Genomic DNA, 19172 nt, shown 5'->3' with positions numbered 1-19172 from the left:
ACATGTGCTTCTCGAATTGTCTTTTCTACTAGAGCCAATTCCTTCTCAGCTTCGGCTGATAATTCTCTTGGAATATTTAAGTCTTTGTCCCCTTCTAGAGTATTAGCCAAATTTTGTAGTCCATCTTTGGGTATTCCCATGATACCCAGTAAGTTGGAAATGCTTTCTAATAACTTTTGAAAATCATTAAGAGTCTTCAATCTATCTCTCCTTAGTTGTACCTTTTGGGGTCTAATTTTTTGTAGCTCTATCTTATATCCTAAGTAATTAATAGAATCTCCTCTTTGTATTTTTTCAGGAGCAATTTGCAGTCCCCAGTGAGGCAAAACTTTTTTTTTACTTCTTCAAACATGCTTTCTAATGTATCATCTAACTTTGGATCAGCTAATAGGATATCATTCATATAGTGATAAATTATGGATTGTGGAAACTTTACACGAATTATCTCTAATGGTTTCTTCACAAAGTATTGGCACAAAGTAGGGCTGTTTAACAATCTCTGTGGGAGGACCTTCCATTGATATCTCTTGACTGGCTGAGAATTATTATAATTAGGTACTGTGAAGGCAAATTTTTCTCTATTATTTTCTTGTATGGTAAATAAATAGTCTTTTAAGTCAATAACTATTATAGGCCATTCTGTGGGTAGCAGAGATGGCAAGGGCATCCCAGTCTGTAGAGAGCCCATTGGTTGAATTACTTTATTAATAGCTCTCAGATATGTCAGCATTCTCCAATTACCAGATTTTTTTAAAATAACAAATACAGGAGAATTCCAAGGGCTGGTAGATTCTTCAATGTGTTGAACATTTAACTGCTCTTGAACCAGCTGTTCTAAAGCTTGTAGCTTCTCTTTCATCAAAGGCCATTGTCCAACCCAGACAGGTTTATTAGTTAGCCATTTTAAAGGTAAGGCAGTTGGTACTTCTGAGAGTTCAACAACAGTCATGCTCTGTTTGTGAAAAGCCTGAATGGTTGGTGACTGATTTTTATAGCATGTCATGATATTATTCCTAGAAACATGCATTAGTCTGTATTCCTTTTCTGAGAGTGTAGGAATTTTAATCTGGGTATTCCACTATTGTAACAGATCTCGGCCCCAAAGATTTACTGCTACATTTGCTACATATGGCTTCAACCTTCCTCTCTGTCCTTCCGGCCCTATGCATTCAACCCATCTTTAACTGTGTTTTATCTGAGATAGGGTGCCAATCCCTAAAATTTGGACATCTACCTCTTAAAGAGGCCCATTCGGATGCCATGATTTTGGTGTAATTATAGTCACATCTGCACCTCTGTCTACCAGGCCCTCCTGAACCAAGCCATTAATTCGAATTCTATGCTTTGGTCTTTGTTCATTTATGGAAGTCTGCCAAAATATTTGTTTTATAATGTTCTTTGTAAACTGTGATCCATCTATCAATGCTGTTTTATCATCCATTGCAGTATCGATTTTTACATTAGGCATTGGTTTATTCAGTTGTCCTGGAGAGGAATTTCTTCCACAGTGGCTGGGAATGTTTGTACTATGTTTGATTTGGGGGCCTGCAAGAGGCCCCCTGAGGCATTTCCTGCCAGTAAAGGGTTGCCTTGTATATCTATTTTTGCTCTGCACTCACTGGTCCAATGTCGGCCTTTGCCACATTTTCTACATAATCCAGGAGGTGGTTGGGGTCTCCTGTTTAGGCTATTCCTAGAAGGAGTATTACTTTTAGGAGTACCCCATGTACAGTTTTTACTTATATGACCTGGTGTACCACATTTAAAACATTTGGTACAACAGGGCCTTCTTTCACCTCTGGGATTTGTCTCTCCTATTCAAGCCTCATTACTGTAGTTAAGAGACTGAACACCATAAGTATATTGAATCCATTCTTCCATAGGAGCTGATCTGATCTTTAATGATATAAGTATTCTTCTGCATTCTGCATTAGCATTGTTGAACGCCAAAGACTCAGTTAATACTTTTCTTAATTCTTTATCTGACACAGCTCTTGTTATAGCTGTGTTCAGTCTTTGTAAAAAATCAGTGAAGGGTTCATGCGGTCCCTGAAATATCTTTGTGTATACCTCAGTTGGTTTTCCAGGTTCTCAAATTTCCCCCCAAGCATTTAGAGCTGCTGTACGGCATAGGGATATTGTATGCTCATCATAAGTGGCTTTTACATTCCTGTCAGCAAAACATCCCTCACCAGGTATTTGATCTTGGGAGATCACAAAACCTCTGATTTTACCTTGTTGTTTTAATTTTTTTGCCTCTTCTCTCAACCAGCTTTCCACTGTAAATGCTGGCTATATTCTAGAACAGCTGAAATTAACTGATGCCTGTCATCTGGAATGATTCTATGTGAGGTAGACCACGAATTTGACATCTGTTTTATGTATGTGGAGTGTATCCCATACATAACTACTGCTTCCTTTATATTTTTAAAGTTTCTTGCTGAAATTGGTTGTAATGTATATGTATTATATGTTTGGGGTGTGTGTCATCTGCTGGCTTCTCATGGACGATAACAGGATAAGCCATTGTATGAGAGCCATTTGGAGATGTTACAACCTCTATGGTCTTGACCTTCTGCTTATTAGTTCCCTTATCATGTTTACTGAGAGTTTCTTCTAGGGCTTGCAAATGAGCACCTAGGGTCTGTTCTAAGGAGTGAACCTCCTCTCTTGCAAGGGACTCCAGATTTCTCATGGAATCATAGAAGTTTTTATGTTCCTCAGAAACACACGATTCCATGGACCTTATCTTATCAATTAATGGTAATCTTTCTTCCTTATGTAGTGTCTGAGTAGCCATAATTTCACTCTGGAGAGTTAGTGTTCTATCCATTAGATATTCATATTTATTATCAATAAAATCAATTTTGGGTACAAGCCTGTTTTGTAAATCCTGATTAGCAGATTCTAGAGAAAGAGTCTTTTTCTGTAAGCCTTCATTGCTATCTTTGAAAGCCTGTAAATCCTGGTTAGCAGATTCCAGAGAGAGAATCTTTTCCTGTAAGCCTTCATTGCTATCTTTTAAAGCAGATTCCAGAAAGAGAATCTTTTTCTGTAAGCCTTCATTGCTATCTTTTAAAGCCTGTATCAGTCCCAATAATGACTCATCTTTGTTCTTAAACCAGTGTTTGAACACTGTGTGAATTATTATGATGAATGCCAAAATGGTACAGGCCAGATATGTCTTATGAATGTCGTATATTTCCAGGAAGATGTCATTCATCATACAGGCAAAAAGGTTTTTAAATTCTTGTGAGGTAATGTTGTCGGCCATATTTCAAGAATTAGTCAAAATTTGTTAGTCAATTTTAAGGTGTAAAATTATCAAGTACCTTTACTTGAAACAATATGCTTACCTTTTGTGTTTTGGGGGCATGTAGTAGCACTTTTCAGCCAGCAGGTGGCGTTGGTACAGTTCCAAAACAGGGCTTGCTAGCAATATTGGCCAGTGTCGAGATGGTGGAAACCAGAGCCAGCACACAGGGAACAGGCCAGTGTCTCTTTCGCTGGCCTCAGGGCTAAGCTAGGGAACTGAGACCGGACTAGCTGCTCCTTTTTTCGGGAATGGAACCTTGTATGCATTCCCTGCTTATATGGAACTTTGCAGGTGGGTTTAGGTACCTGCCAGCCAGGGAGGAGAGGGTGGGAGCCACCCAGGCCTTTGGAATTTGCCCCACATGAGCGCCAGATACTGGTGAAATTATTAAGGCCACTCCACGTCGTTAAAAGGAAGTTTTATTTAGTGGGTTACTTACAAATTAAGGGATAGGTAGGTCGCGGGGTCTGAGGAAGGTGTATCGCAGTCCAGCGGTGTTCTCTGGAGCTCTGCTAAGTCCACCTCCACAATTCAGGGTCCTGGGACCAAGAGAGTGCTCACCCATCCAGATCTCGGGTCTCTAGGCACCTCCCCTGCTCCCCCCTCGTAGGCGTGACAGTTGCCAGAGTCTCAGTAGAGTTGGAACTTCCAGATCCAAGCTGGAATGGCTATCCACTACAAGAACTGATGAAATAGACAGGTGTTATTACTAAAGGGATTTTATTAGATTGGCTTATGCAATATAAGCTGGATAGTCCAACAATGGTTGCTTTCAAACTGGAGAGGATGAGAACCCAGTGACTCCTCAATTCAGGAGGCTGGATGCCACAGCAGTCCCAATCTGGTGCTGGAAGCCCGGGGATGTTCCTGGAAAGCTTCTTGTCCTCACTGCATGCTGGAGAGCTGAAGAAGACGGGTTTGATGGTATGGAAAGGATTGTACTCACCAGCAAGAAGCAAAGGTGGACAAGCCAGGAACATTGTTGTCCCACAGGATCTCCATATCTCAGCCACCAGTACAAGGTGCTATCCACTTTGGGGAGCATCTTCCCTCTCAGTAAACCCTTGAAAATACCCCCAGCAGACTCACTCAGGTGTGTCTCTTAGTGCCAGACTCAATCAAGTTGTCAATGAAAGCCGACCATCATAATGGTTTGAGATTTTAATGTACTTTGAAGTTTTATTTCCCTCTGGGATCTTATTGAGTGGTGCCCCCTCACTTCTGCTCTCACTTCTCCCCACAAATTGGGTTTGTGGCTAGGCCATCTCCTTCTGACCAAATGAAACCTAGATTCAAGACTCCCATCCCATCTTGGTTCTGGTATGATCACACACAGAGGAATTGGTCATATATAAGCAGCTTCTCCTCCTTCCCAGAGTTTTTCTTGCTAGGGCTTTGGTTTGCAGCCTCAGGCAATGGTCGTGGATGTCTGTCTTTGAAGCTGATTCTGTGACTCAGTGGCAGGTGGAGACAGACCTCTTGTTTCCATGAATGTGTGTATGTGTATGCATATATGTGTGTGTTTATACATGTGTATGCATGTATATGGGTTTGCATGTCTGTATTTGTGTGTATATGTATGCTTCATCTTACATTATGTCATTCCAAAAAGAGAGGAAGCACTGCCTGGAGGATTTTTTTTAATAAACATCTCCCCTCCCTCTCACGTATTACAATACCATAGGCAAAGCTTCAGTATTTTCTCACATTCCTGCTTTCCACAGCCTCATTTTCAGCTCTCCTGTCCACTGTGAACAGGAGACCAGCAGAACCAGGTGAGGCTGTGGCCTCTGATGGTGTCTTTGTTCTGGCTCTTCATCAGTGGCTTTGAACATTGGTCATATGGTGAGAAAGCCTGCACAGATGGAACGATGAGTGTCCAGTGACGGGATAATATTTTCTTGATGTCCATTTTGGGTCTCTGAATACTAAGTGGATATCCTGAAGAGAGATGTGGACCTCTCACTTCCCTGGGTTTCAGAATAGCAACCACTTCCTAGAGCAGGGTGATGTTGGTTAGTGTTAACAACTGACTCTTTGAAAACAAATGCCTTGGCTGCCAATATACAGGATAAATACTCCTACCATGGCTAATATCAAGCTACAAACAATTTGATAACTGGTTTATATGAATTCTGAAAGCTCTTAAAATTAATTTTTTGACTGGTATAAAAACAAACAACATTGTATTAGTGGGGGTAATATTCAATGTCTTTTTGCATGTAGATATATTTAATATTTAAATTAGGTTAGATACATTTATTTCTCGGACATTTATATTTATTTCTTTTTCTTTAGTCAGCCCTTAGATTTTGTTTGCTTGGTTTTTGGTTTTCTGAGACAAGGTCTTACACTACAATGAAGAACTCACTGTATAGCCTAGACTGGCCTTGAACCAGGGACACTCCTACCTCTGTCTGATGGGTTTGAGTACTTCTCAGCTTAATTTCATTATGGTAAAGATTTTCAAGTTTTTTATTTTAGGTTTTTCAATGGTATAAGGCACCATGGTGGCCTGAAATCACCCTACTGTGTATTCCAGTCATAGTCAGTCTGACCAACTATATCATAGTACCTACTGACCAACCTTTTTCCACTGTGCTGGATAGCTTTATGACAACCTGACATAAGCTAAAGACATCTGAGAGGAGGGAGCCTTAATTAAGAAAATGTCTGCATAAGATCGGGCTGTAGGTAAACTTGTAAGCATTTTCTTAATTAGTGATTAATGGGGGAGGGCTCAGCCCATTGTGGATGGTGCCATATCTGGGCTGGTGATCCTGGGTTCTACAAGAAAACACACTGATTAAGCCATGAGGAGCAAGCCAGTAAGCAGTACCTTTCCATAGCCTTTGCATTAGCTCCTGCCTCCCATTCCTGCTCTGCTTGAGTTCTGATCCTGTCTTTCTTTGAGGATGAATTGTGATGTTGAAGTATAGGTCAAATAAACCATTTCTTCCCCAAGTTGCTTTAGTTATGGTGTTTCATCGCAGCAGTAGAAACCCTAAGACACCTATCCTTTCTTCTCTGGGTATCCTTCTTTGTTTCCAATAAATACCTTTTTCACTCTCAACTTTTTCAAGACCAGCTCTTAAATTCCATTGTGGGGTGAGGACACAAAGTACTTATTTTTCAGCTTATTTTATTTAACACAGTCATCTCCAGTTTCACCTGTACTGTTCCCCTTGATAGTATTTCATTCTATTTTATGGCTGAGTAGTATCCCACGGTCTCTATGTATCATAGTTTCTTATACATTCTTTAGTTGTTGAGCACTTGGGTTGCTCACATTTCCTGTCTACTGTCAATAGTACTGCCGTGAACATGAGAGTACAGAGATTTCTTTAGTGTGCTGACCTCATTTCCTTTCAATATATACATATAGCACAACTCATGGATCATATGGTAGCTTTATTCTATAACTTTTAAAGAAACACTATGCTACTTTTCATGTGGCTGTATTTACATTCCCACTGTCAGTGTGCAAGGATTCCCTTTTCCCCACACCTTCCCCAAAGCTTACTACCTTCAGCCTTTTTGAACATAGCCATTCTAAATGGAGTGATGAAGCCTTACCAGCTTTCTCAAGCTGGACCAGCTGGTTCTAGCTCATCAGAGCCAGATGCTCGCATTTTGTGTGGAACTTGAGATCAGGGCATGAGCTTGCAACCCTTCTCTCAAATTCTTTTCTAGAAAGCCCATCTGGCTTCAATATCCTCACCCTCTGTCCCCCGCTGCTCTTCCAGCTGGTGTGACCTTCATTGTCCCCATCAGGCAGCTGTGTTTGTTGGAAGGTCCATGGCGACAGGTATTTGGATGGATACTCACTAAAACTGAATCCTAAATTAGTTTTTGTTTGAGATTTGGAATGAATTAAATAATTTATTTAAAACAGGAAGTTTCATCTTTTAAAAAAAGAACTATTGAAGACAGGGTGAGAACAAATGAAATAAAGTTTCCTATTTGGATTGCTCATGTTTACTTCCTCTGTCTCAATAACACAGCAGAAGGAAGGGACAAAAATAGATCAGAGAGTTGTCACTCAGTAAAGATTCTGTTCAAGCTCAGATAGAGAGAAAAAATTGAATAAAGTAGTGAATAGCCCTGCTTTGCAAAATGTTTCACTCCAGCAACCTCTCTCTGGCTATTCATATTGGTGGCTCCACTAATGTGCTTATAGACAGAAACCATCTCAGAAATACATTTATATTGATCATAGTATGATTGGGGCTCATGGATACTCCGTGATTCAAAGAAGGCAATTTAGGAAATAAAGCAAGTGATGGTGGAGACCTAATAAGACAATACAGACAATACAGCTTGAAATCTGCTCTTCACAGTGCCGATCAGTCAGGGTAAGATCTCCTAAGAGAGTACAATATATTTGATTGTTAGCAATAATGACCATGGAAAACAATAACAATATTTGTTTTTCTGAAATATGGTACTGACTTAAAAACAGATGCACAAAACATATTTATTGGATTTGTTAGAGGGAGACAAAAGCCTGTCCCATCCATTCTGTAAGATAATGACAGGCAAATTGGGTTATAATTAGGGTCATTTCCCACATGTACTTCACTTTCAAAACCAAGAGACACTGGTGGTTATTTTTATTATCTTCTTCCATTTCACTGTTCTCACTGGCTTGTGGATGCCGTTAGCAGAACCATAGAATACTAAAATCTTAGTGTCAGAAAGGGGAGGAGTCCAATCAATTCTAATGGTTCTCTTATTGAAATCAGGCAGCTCAGCCTTACTTTGGGTTGTCCACTGTTAGATTTTGATGTGGGAAAGAAAGGTTGAGAGAGAGAGGCACTGAGTTGGAATCATCTTTCAGGCTGGAGGTTTATTAATAGTGCTGTGTGTGTGAGGTGTCATGTAAGAAGCTTGAGCTTCACAAGGGAGAGCAAAGTGTCTACTATCAAAGGGTTCAGAAGAAAGAGAGGTTCTGCATCACAGTGACCCGTATTAGCTAATAGGTGGCCCACAATATACAACAGAGATAGGGGAGTGGGGTGCAGACTATTTGACAGGACTACCCATTCTTTGGATTGGAGAATGGGGTTTGGATGCTACGTGACAGTACTCAGGCTTCCATCTCTGGTTGGCATAGGAATGGGTCTAAGTATGTTCCACCAATCTCTTTGTTGGAACCATGTCATCATAGGACAACATCATATGAAGAGGAATGTGTGGATAGAGCCAAGCAGAACCACTGAGGGCCATTGTTGTTTTTAGTACCATTTCCCACTGTCACACAGCAGCACAACCCTGTTAGCAATATTCACCTAACCAGAATTGAAAGGTGTGAATCAATGCCACAGCCAATCCATGGCCAATTAAATAAAATTTAATATGTTTATTTATCACTGTATGTCATGGCAACATAATCCAATGTGAACTAACGAAGATGAGACTCATATTAGGGCATTCCATATACATGCGTGCACACACACACACACGTGTGTGTGTGTGTGTGTGTGTGTGTATGTGTGTGTGTGTATGTACATGTGTGTTTGTGCATTAGAAGAATTAGTGCAATTAATAATTAATCCCATGTATTCTAACTAGTGCATTAGAAGCATTCCATATATGTATATATCAGTGCAATGAATCCTAGGCTGTTGTTGAACTCACAAGAATTCTGGGATACTGGCATACAGGACCATATCTGGATCCTTTTTTTGGTGACTTCAACTGCCACAGGCAGAACCAAAAACCTCTCTTCCAATGACACCTTGCCAGTGCGTTATTCACTGTGTGTTCATCAACCTGATAGGCACACATGGCATTTTTATCAGTTTAGTTCCCATTCCAGTAACACCATTTCACATACTTGCACTTTACATTTGTTAATTTATTTTCTTTTGTGGATCATTTATGTCAATTCCCCATCATTGTTTTATTACTTGATGAATTGTAAAAGGTATTAAAAAACCTGAAAGACATTATCTTTTTTTTTTTTCACAAACATTGCAAACAATTGTTACTAGTTTTTTTTTTTTTTTTAAACTTTTAAGTATTACGTATAATGGCTTTTGAACTATAGAAGATTAAACACTTCATGGAGCCCAAATACATATGCATCATGGTGCCAATAAATATTTGGTTTTAATAAATGTATTAAAATACACTTTTCTTTATATATATGTAGGAAATACCTCATCATCTTGTCATAAGAAAATATTTGTGCATCTTCTGATCATTCTGGCTCCTGTCCTTGTTGGAATGTCTGAACTGGAGGATTCTGCTTGCAGTTATCTGTCAGCATGGGTATCATCTGGGAAATTCTCCATGCTGTCTAAAGTTTGGGCTTGTAGTCCATATTTTCAACATGGCCTCCTTCTCTAGTTCTCTGGGATGCTCCAAAGCAGTTAGCAGGGAGTTTGGATACCTCTACTATTCATGTTTTAATTTTGATGTAGTCTTGGTCTAATCTTTCTTTTCTTTCTTTCTTTCTTTCTTTCTTTCTTTCTTTCTTTCTTTCTTTCTTTCTTTCTTTCTTTCTTTCTTTCTTTCTTTTTTGCATAGTATCCGAGGAACTGCTGCCTAATGTGATACTGCAAAGATTCCCTGTTTTCTTCTAAAAGTTTTATAGTTCAGATATGATTGGGATATAATCTGTTTTGAGTTACTTGGTGTGAAGTAGGGGCTCATTTCAGTCATTTGCATGTGAATAATCAAGTGCTCAGCACCACTTAAAAAGAGTCATTTACTATTTCGATGTTGAATTGTCAAGCCCTCCACCCCCCATAAAGTCATTTGCCATCAAATGTGGGGAATTATTGCAAACTTTACTACCTTCCCCTCTCCTTTGTTCTTCCCCTTTCTTTCCCTCTCCCCTGCCCTCCCCATCCTTTTCCTTGCCTTTCCCTTCTCTTCCATTCTATTTTTAAAAAAGATTTATTTATTTTTTATGTGTATGGAAGAGGGTGCCAGATCTCATTACAGATTGCTTGTGAGCTACCATGTGGGTGCTGGGAATTGAACTCAGGACCTCTGGAAGAGCAGTCGGTGCTCTTAACCTCTGAGCCATCTCTCCAGCCCCAAATTCATTCTAGCTTTTTTTTTGTTTTTGTTTTTGTTTTTGTTTTTGTTTTTTTTCAAGACAGGGTTTCTCTGTGTAGCTTTGAAGCCTGTCCTAGAACTCACTCTGTAGACCAGGCTGACCTCGAACTCACAGAAATCCACCTGCCTCTGCCTCCTGAGTGCTGGGATTAAAGGCGTGTGCCACCAACACCTGTCCATTCTATTTTATACTATTGATCTTTATGTCCACCTTTATGCCAGTAATGGACAATCTTGATTAGTGTAGAATTGTAGCAAGTTTTGACGCTGAGAAGTATGAATGCTTTGACTTTGTCCTTTTTTAAGACTCTTTTGGCTCATTTGAGTCCATATAAATTTTAGGATCAGCTAGTCAATTTATGAAAAAAAATCACTTCTTATCATCTCTTCCATACCATTACAAGCAAAGTGTTCTCATTTTCCCCTGGCCACATGCACTACCTGACATAATTTTATGAATGAAAATTGTTTACAAAGTAGATGGTGAGTATTTTCAGTGTGGCTAGAAGACTTTTCAACTCCACAGTGCTTTCTGTGGAAAACCTAAGACTGAATCTCGTGGGATTTACTGTCCCTTCTATAAGAGTGAAGGGGTTGGAGTAGGGCAGTAAGTTCAGGTGTCAGTGTGATCTGTCTAACCTGAACTCTGCTACCTGCTCCTCTCTAACCCTGCCCAGAGTTACCTGCTATGCCCTTTTCTCTGTTTACCTTTCTTCTCTTCGTATTTGTACTAATGTCTTCCGGACCATGTCTTCCTTGAGTGCTCTCTCCTCTCTCTCCCCCTACCCTTTCTCTCTCTTTAGGGCTACCATGATACAAGGGAGAACTGAACTCTATCTCAGAAAAGCCTCCTTTCTAAGAATTCAGTGTTGCTTCTATGCTGAAAGTCATTTGTAACTATGGTTCCACTCATGCTGTCTTAATCTCTTATTGCTTAGAGGCTTGATAAGCTGGCCTCTGTGAAAATCTCCATTAACCAAGACTGTGTCTGTGCCTCATAGATTTTAGTCACTTCATGTATCATAAGAGTAGAGAAAGTGTTGAGGGATAATAAACATTTTATTTTCCTGGAATTGCCTGTCACTTTACATTATTGATACTTGGTTGTTTTTGAACCACTGTAGCAGAGTTAAATACAAATGGGATTCACCAGTCTCAGAAGATGGGCAATCTACAACCTGGGATATGCTTATAGTCACTTTTACTGGGCTCTGTTCAATCTCTTGAGCATTTCTGAGCACATGAAAGAGTTCTGCAACAAAGAACCTGGCCTCCAGCTGCTCCGAAGATCCTCTGGCTCTTATCAAGTTACCATTCCCAGGCTTATGAGAGAAGGGGTCATAGCAGTACCTGGCATTGATGTAAGATTAGCAAACATTTATTGATAAGTGAATGAATGAATAATACCTTGATTGTATCTAGTGTTTCGCTAAGCATGGTACTACACATTTTCCTGAATCTATATGTTCTTAGTATTTAATCCATAGGTAGATATCAACACTCTTTAGCTGGATAGTACTTCTCTGTTTTTTCTATTATTTGAATTGCATAATATACCATAATAGGCATATGATATACAAGCCCCAAAAGATGGTCAATGTTTTAAATCAGTGGTTCTTTCAAATTTAGTGTGGGTATGAACCACTCAAAGTACTTAGAAAATATGTTTATTAGTGTGTACTAATTGTAAAAAACAAAAGATTTCATTGTGATATTTTCATACATGCATATAGCATGCCTTAATAATACACACTTCCTTATTCTCCTGCAGGTTTGACCACAATTCCCTTAATTTCATTCCTCTTCTCTAATAGTTTCCATTCTATTCCCTAGAACTTTTGCCTCTGAATCCCACCTAGGAGAGAACATGCAACATTGTCATTCTGAGTCTAGCTAATAGTCTTTTTCCCCCCTCAGAGACAGGTTTCTCTGTGTAGCTCTGGCTGTCCTGGAACTCACTCTGTAGACAGGCCAGCCTTGAACTCAGAGCTCTACCTGCTTCTGCCTCCTGAGTGCTGGGATTTAAGGCATGTGTTATCACTGGCCAGTGACTTATATTCTGAGATGTTGATGCCCAGTCTAATTCCTTTTTCCTGTTCATGATGTGGTTTCATTCTTCTTCATGAGGGAATAAGATTTCATTGTGTGGTCATGATACTTTTTCTTTATCCATTCCTTTGTTGATGGATATCTAGGCTGGTCTCATCTCTTGGTTATTGTTACTAGTGCAACAATAAACATGGGTGTGCAGTTGTCTCTATGGTATGTTCAGATTCTTTTAGCCACATACCCAGGAGCTGTGTAGTTGGATTAATTGTACTTTCAATTATTTTTGAAGACTGTCCATACTGAGTTCCATAGCACTTGTGAGTCTTTTGTCCGTAAAAACAGGGTATAAGGTTTCCTTAATTCCTAAATTCTCATAAACATTTATTATTTGTTTCTTGATAATAACCATGCTGGCAGATGGGATGGAAATTCAACGTGGTTTTGATTTGCTAAAAATGTTAAACATTTTTTATGTAATATCAGCTATTGGCACAATTTAACTGAATCTGTGTTGCCCATTTTTATTTAGATTTGTTGTTTTGGTGTTTAATATTTTGAGTTTCTTATGTATTTTGAACATTAATGCTCTGCCAGATAACTGGCTGGCAAAGATTTTCTCCCATTCTATTTCTTCCTTTGCTGGAGAGGATGTCTAGTTTTTATATAATCTTATTTGTCAATTTATTTTACTGTTTCCTGAGCTGTGGGAGTCATTCAGAAAGCCACTGCCTGTGCCTACATCATTGGAGGTTTCTTGTATGTTTTCTTATAGTGATTTTAAAGATTCAAATCTGACCTTAAGGACCAATTAAGTTTTGAACTTATTGTTGTACATAGTGAGAGATAAGTACCTAATTACACACACACACACACACACACACACACACACACACACACACACACACCCTTATGTATATCCAGTGTTCCAGAACAACCTGAAAAAGAAGTTGTTTTTCTTTAATTTTTTTTGGCACACACAATTATTAAAAATCATATGGCTGTAGTTGTCAGGGTTTATTTCTGGTCCTCCGATCTATTCTACTGCATTTGTCTGCGTGTCTGTTCTTGAAACATTTGGTACTGTGCCTCTGCCTTATAATTTATATTTACTTATAGTAGTACCTAGAACATTGCTCTTTGTTGTCAGAATTCCTTCGTCTTGGATATTTTATACTTTCATAAGAATTTTAGATTTTTAGCCCTGTATTCCTGTGAACAATGTTATTGGAATTTTGATGTGTATTACATTGAATATGTAGATCTCATTTGGTAGTATGGACATTTTAAGTATTTAGGTGTACAATGGCTCTGTTATGTCCAGTAAATACTGGTTTACTCTAGACATTCACTACCTCTGGTTCTTACAACCATTCCACCCCCCCCACCCCCGCTTTTTTTGCAATTATTCCTGAGCTTTGTCGGGACATGAGTCCAAGATTGAATAAAAAGTAAATTGAGCAGGGCACCAGCTTTTGTCTCTCTCTTCTAAACCCTGATTGTGGATGCAATATGACCAGCCTGATGCCATGTCTTCCCCACTAGGATGAACTGTATCCTTGAACCAAGATGAACCTTCCTTCCTGATGTTGCTTTTAACAATGATTTTGTCACATCCATTAGAAAATCAGCTAACATAGCCATCATTAAGTTGAAAAACCAATGGTAAACTTCAGTACATCAGCCATTCTCTGAGTCTATAGTGTGCTCAAGAAACAGCATACTGCAGACCAGGTGTTTTGGAGTTTGGATTTCAAAGCTAACTGCAAAGCTATTGTTTTAAATTCATGGATTGAATTTTATAATATGCCTAGGATATTTCCTTGGAGAAAAAAATGACTCAAAATCTGTAGTTGGATAAAAATTGCTTTTTTCCATTTTTTTCTCTTAGATACAGATGGGTGGAAACTGAAAACTAATATCAGTCTTGTTTATCTTCACCAGCTAAGAGGGTGGGTAGTCCAAAAGCATGAAAATAAAGGCTTGATCTTTATAGTGGTGCCCTTGATCAGTCTTGAGCTTCCTATCTGAGACTCAGAAGGTATTCATCATTGCTGTTACCCCTTCTAATCATGTTTCCTCATCTGTCCAGAACAGATAATTGCATATCTTCATGTACTCACTATCATGCACAGCCTTTGTTCCGTAAAAATGTAGAGGCTTTGGAAAAGAAGATCCAAAGGCAATAAGGAGATGGAGCAGCAGATACACTGTATTTAAGCTGATAGATCGTATTCAAAGACAGAACACTAAGGGAGGTACACTGGGCTATTAGACTGTTGCTGAAGTATTTCAAAGCTCACACACCAGAGGTGCGTTTTTACTAGTGTGTCTCCAGACATTAATGCTCCAGATTAAAAACATGTGTCTGAATGTAGCACAATGTAAACTCCTAGAGGTAACTGGGATCAGAAGATTTGGAACAATTGCTGACTCAGAGAATGTCAGAGCAAGGAGAACCTTTAGCAATTATGTTTGAGCTTTGTCATGAGTTCCATTGAAAAACTGATAGGACACAGGCAAATATCAAAAGATACTGCTCATTTGTCAGAATGGGCATGATATTCTGCATGGTAAGTTAGCAAATATTATGTCTAGTGGAGCCTACTCAACTTGCAAGATGCCAAGGGCAAAAATAAAAATGGCATGGCGATGAATAGATACAAAATCCTTTTTTTTTTTAATCTTCATAAACAGAGTAGAGAAGCTAGAGGGACATCTAGTGCAGCCACTGAGACATATTTGAAACCCTACATTTATCAACATGGCCTACATGGCCTGGTGGAGGTACTGAAGAGGACTGGATTTGTTGTTCATTCTCAATTTGCCCCTGGATCTGATGTGGTTCTCCATGAACTGAAGTCACAGAAATGGCCAACTTCTCAGGGGGCAGAATTCAAGTTAGAGAAGGACTTTGTTGACTTTCAGATTACATTGTTGAATGGAGAAACAAGCTTGGTAAAGGATGAAAAGAAAATTTGAGCAGCCTCTTGTGAACATTGTCCCCCTTGTTCCTGTAGGACAAGATCTCCTTCCCTGATATGCTAAGAACACGGTATCTGAGTATATAGGTAAGAGCTTTCTGAAGAGCACCTGGCTATGTGAATCTGGACCTCAGAGAAATCTGGGCTGGAGTCAGCAATATGTGGGTGGTGATGAAGTGTGTTTGTAGGTAAAGTCCTTTGTGGATGGAGTGGAGTCTATAAAAGAGGACCTTGACCGGGGCTGAGAGGAATTACAGAATTAATCAATTAATTAACTAATGCTGTATTGAGAAGAAGAGGAATTACAAAGGATCTTGTATAGAGGATTTTGAAAGGAGGAAACCACAATCGTGAGATCATGAGATGTTATGATTGTTCAGATATGAGTGTGCAGTTGGCTCTGATAATTTAATTCTGAAGGAAAGGCTATGGCTCACAGATTGGAGACTTAGGAAGAAGTTGCTACTGAGTTTCCTGTCTCAAGATTGTCTTGTAGGAACCCTTCCTCTGAAGACTTCAGTTTTATTTAAAGACCTGTAGAAGACTGGATGAGACCCACTTACATTGTCGACTGTGATCTGCTCTACTCATGTCTATGGATTATAAAAACTTGCTTTATCTTCAGAATACCTTCATACCAGTATTCAGGTATATTTGATTGAATATTTATATGGCATCATAACATAAACCCTTATTTAAGGTTTGTGAGTTAAGCTTGTAAGAGGCCCCAGACTAAGCTTAGCATAACTGACATCATGTTAGAAGCCCCATTCAGGACTTGAAACCCAGCATGAAGGCTGCAACTCCTGCCAAAACAGAAGGAAAGACCTAGGCTACCTCTCAAAACCTGAACAAAGGCTAAGTCAATGGTTCCTGAGGAAAGCATCCCTAAATGTACAAACTGTGCATTAATCTTGCCTTTTGGCTTCTGTGGTTCTGCCTATTGTTAACCGAAGTGTGACAACCAGGATGCCTTTCTGTGCATAAAAGACAAAGAGCTGGGACTTTGGGCAAGTTCCCTGTGCATCTACAGGCTAGAAATAGAGATTTTCTCTATGGCTTTAAGAGGTGCATGTGATATTCTCTGATAGACTTTACCTTGCAACATTTCTGAAGGCTCCAGTGAGATTCCCCAGAAACAGATGCCAGGGCATCAAGGGCATCTTGGGGTGATAGAATGGAAAAGAAACAGTTCCTAGGGGTTTTGCACCCTAAGACATTTTAGGGCTCCAGGAACTTCTCATACTTCTGCTCCTACTATCCCAGAGGTTCCCACCATCTCCACCCTAAATGGAAGTTACAGAAAGTCATCTGGATTTGTCCCCTCCAGAGGTGAGTCTATTTATGGCACCTTATGAATAGGGCAGTTAGGAAAGGTTGGACATGACCCTAATTCCAGTGTTCAGGATCCCTGTGAGAAGACACAGGACCCCCTGGCTTAAGGGTGTGCACTTAAGCTACTCCTGGTTGTCTTTACCATTTGTCTCTCTGGATATCAGCTGCCTTTGGGAGGTCCTGTTCCAAGACTGCATCCAGAGTATACACACACACACACACACACACACACACACACACACACACACACACACAAAATCCATGAATGAGGTGAGGGCTGGACTTTTCCATCTGAGGGGTAATAATGCTTTCTGATGGTAACTTTCTCTTTAACTTCACCTTAAAATATCTTTTTTTTTTTGAAAATCTCTGTCTCCACACAGCATATATCTTTCTTCTATATTTCTCTATTTTCACAGTTCTCCTCTACACACATTTCTTCTCTCTATTCTGCTATACTTATTCACTCATAACTTGTATTTCTCTTCTACATTACTTACTTGCTTGCTTGCTCGATCACTCACTCATTCACCTCTTCACACCCACCTCCTTCAACAGCCAAACTCTGGACATTTATGAGTTACATATACAGGGTCTTTGTAATATTAATTACTAAACAGTCTTATTAATAAAAAACCTGGAGCCAGATATTGGGGTGAAAGCCAAGAGATCAGAGTAGCAGAATAAGCTACAGTCACAAGTTCTTACCCTAGGAAATCCTCAGCCCAAGAGAGAGCCACTTCCTGTATACTCTCACCAATATCCTGTCTCTGCCATCTCACTTCCTCTTTCTGCCCAGCTGTATCAATTCCTCTTTCTGTCCAGCTCTGTCACTTCCTATCTGTCTGTACAGACTTCCAGACCTCTATGGTTAACTACTGCTGGGATTAAAGGCATGTGCCTCCAGGCCTGGCTCTGTTCCCAGTGTGGCCTTGAATTCACAGAGATCCAGATGAATCTCTGTCTCCTGAATGCTAGGATTAAGGGCATGTGCTACCACTGCCTGACCTCTGTGTGTAATATAGTGGCTGGCTTTTCCCTCTGGTTCTCAGACAAGCTTTATTGGGGTGCACAAATAAAATATCACCATAGATCCTACCCATTCTAATAACACATGATAAGTCACATAGTTTCTCTCAGCCTAGGGAGGTCATGCTGACCAGGCATGGTAAATAAAGAAGGCATATAGTTTTGAATGGTTTGGGTTCTCAGAAAGAGAGTGACATTGAAATTCAGGACTTAAACAATGAATAGTTAGTTGGCTGAACCTTGAGGTTAGAAGTATGTGCAGAAAGGCAGTTGCTGCAGGGAATTGTGTCTTTGCTATTATCTGCCAGGCTTTGGTTCAACAAACAGATACCCGGGAACTTGCCCTTGTGCATTTGTCTCTATTTTGGATTTGCTCTGAGGTCCTAGTTAAATGTTTCAAAAGCTGTCTTTGTGGCTGAGAATACAGTTATTTTCCTATGTCAGTCTGAGTATGAAAAATATCCTAGTATTATTTCTAGTCATCAGAATTATATACCTTAAGCAGAAATCATCTTCCTAATCACTCACAGCTATATGCGTGCCCACAGATGGAATATATACATGAGATAAACATACAAGCAGTGGGGAAACACCCATAGCTCTTTTTTAGGGAAGAAATGTAGTGGCACATGAGAAAAACTACAGATAGAAGCAACAAGTTTTCAGTGTCTGTGGTACCATAAGCCTTGCTTGATGAGATTCATCCAATCAGAGTGTTATCTGTCTGGTGGGTTGACACCTGAACTATCAGTTGCCATCTGCTGTATATTCTTAATGGCTACTGGCATCTGGGTGTCTCTCTCTGTGTTTCTGCCCATTCTCTTGATTGGGAAAACTGATTTAAAATGGTAGGGTGAGTGAGCGGTGTAAAGTGCATGATAAAATACTTCAGGTAGGGTTTTGTTGATGAGAATGGATATTTTGTCAATTTCTCTCCTGAAGACTCTGGACAGTCTGTGAAATCAATTGCTTCTCTTTTTTAGTTGGGAGTCCTAGTAATGGCTATTTGGACCCCCAATGGCTCAAGCCTTCTGGAATATGGTAAACCCAGGAAACTTTGGCCAACCCAACTAATTTCCCTATATTGACCAATGGCTTTCTCTGGTGCAAAACCTACCCCTGTGGCTTAAGACCTGTGCCTTATCACTAAGACCACTCTTCATCAGGCCCTCTTAGGAGTATTGAAGGCAGCTGCTAAAATACCTACCAATCTGTCTAAGATGAGTGAGGTGATACAAGAGCCCTAAGAATTGCATGCTATGCTCCAGGAGCACCTCTGTGAAACTTACTGGGTATTTGCCCTCATGGACCCAGACAGACCAGAAAACCAATGAGCAACCAATATTGCTTTAATTATGCAGTCCCCTCCAGATATTAGAAACTTCAGAAGT

General features: G+C 39.7%; 1 long non-coding RNA gene across 2 annotated transcripts in view; it reads left to right on the top strand.

Annotated features, from left to right (window-relative positions):
* LOC121832188 (uncharacterized) overlaps positions 1 to 19172 on the top strand; it is a 141117-nt gene that overhangs the window by 18062 nt on the left and 103883 nt on the right. The window contains exons 1-2 of one of the 2 annotated variants that reach the window (XR_013042220.1): positions 15195 to 15504; positions 15902 to 16065. The exons of the other annotated variant lie outside the window; for it this stretch is intronic. This is a non-coding gene — a long non-coding RNA (uncharacterized LOC121832188). Of the gene's footprint in view, positions 1 to 15194; positions 15505 to 15901; positions 16066 to 19172 lie in introns of those variants that run through there. 2 annotated transcript variants of the gene reach the window in all.

This window comes from Peromyscus maniculatus, chromosome 9 (genome assembly GCF_049852395.1).
Source record: "Peromyscus maniculatus bairdii isolate BWxNUB_F1_BW_parent chromosome 9, HU_Pman_BW_mat_3.1, whole genome shotgun sequence".
In the NCBI taxonomy this organism is placed as follows: Eukaryota; Metazoa; Chordata; class Mammalia; order Rodentia; family Cricetidae; genus Peromyscus; species Peromyscus maniculatus.
The sequence above is the reverse complement of the archived record's forward strand: the minus strand, read 5'-3'. Positions and strand labels throughout refer to the sequence as shown.